This window comes from Octopus bimaculoides, chromosome 18 (genome assembly GCF_001194135.2).
Source record: "Octopus bimaculoides isolate UCB-OBI-ISO-001 chromosome 18, ASM119413v2, whole genome shotgun sequence".
Lineage (NCBI taxonomy): Eukaryota > Metazoa > Mollusca > Cephalopoda > Octopoda > Octopodidae > Octopus > Octopus bimaculoides.
In genome coordinates, this window is record NC_068998.1 from 49,834,492 (window position 1) to 49,835,685 (window position 1,194).

Genomic DNA, 1,194 nt, shown 5'->3' on the forward strand with positions numbered 1-1,194 from the left:
TATATAGAATGTTATTCCATGACATATATTATAATTTTATCTCGAAATTTGTTTTTGCTTTTAGTCGAATAAATATGTTCTATGCCTGTTTCAAAAGACACTTCAGTTTTTGTGCTAATTTATTTGCCGACCTATTTAAGAAGGACAGATGTGGTAAGATATTTGCATTAACTATTGTAGGTTTGCGAAAATTAATAATGTTTGAAAGGATTGAATACATACAATCGTTATTTTGCACTAAATTTTATTACCTAATATTCCAGTGAACACCTATTTACATTGAATGGATCTATTATCTGCAAAGAAATTGGCTTTTCTAATGTTATGGTTATCACTTAATAATTCTCATTCAGTTAAGCATAACTATAATCACTGTGTATATTGCGAGTACGCATATAAATAGTGTAAGTAATTTCATGGGTGAAGACGCAATGGCCCAGTGGTTAGTGCAGCGGACTCACGGTCAAAAGACCGCGGTTTCGATTCCCAGATCGGGCGAGGTGAGTGTGTATTGAGCGAAAACACCTAAAACTCCACGAGGCTCAAGCAGGGGATGCTGGCGTAATCTCTGTACTATTTCACCACAAATTTCTCTCACTCTAACTTTCTGTTTCTGATGTACTTGTATTTCAAAGGGTCAGACTTGTCACACTGTGTCACGCTGAATATCCCCGAGAACACACGTATCTGTGGAGTGCTCAGCCACTTGCACGTTAATTTCACGAGCAGGCTGTTCTGTTGATCGGATCAACTGGAACCCTCAAAGTCGTAAGCGACGAAGTGCCAACAACACTGTATGCAATTTCAAGTATTTAAAATTTCATTAGCAATAAAATATAAGTTATTTGTTAAGTCGAATCAATTGTTAAATTTCTATTTTTGTTAATTTGCAAATCCATTGAAGTTGAGAATGTACCAAATTGAGGACAGGAAGATTACAATAATAAAAACGTGCATTTTATATATATATATATATATTTTTTGTTACAAGTCATTTTTATTAACGCTAATTGAAAAGTCAATAAATATAACGAACACATTATTTGATCACCTATTTTCTATTTATTCTAGGTAGAAAAGACGCTAAGGAATCAGCAATTTTTTAGTTCTTCTAGAGAGTATTGGTTGAACAAAATGCTCCTCCTTCGATCCGCCTTGAGTCAATATGGATCCTATTATTGCTTCTAATAATAT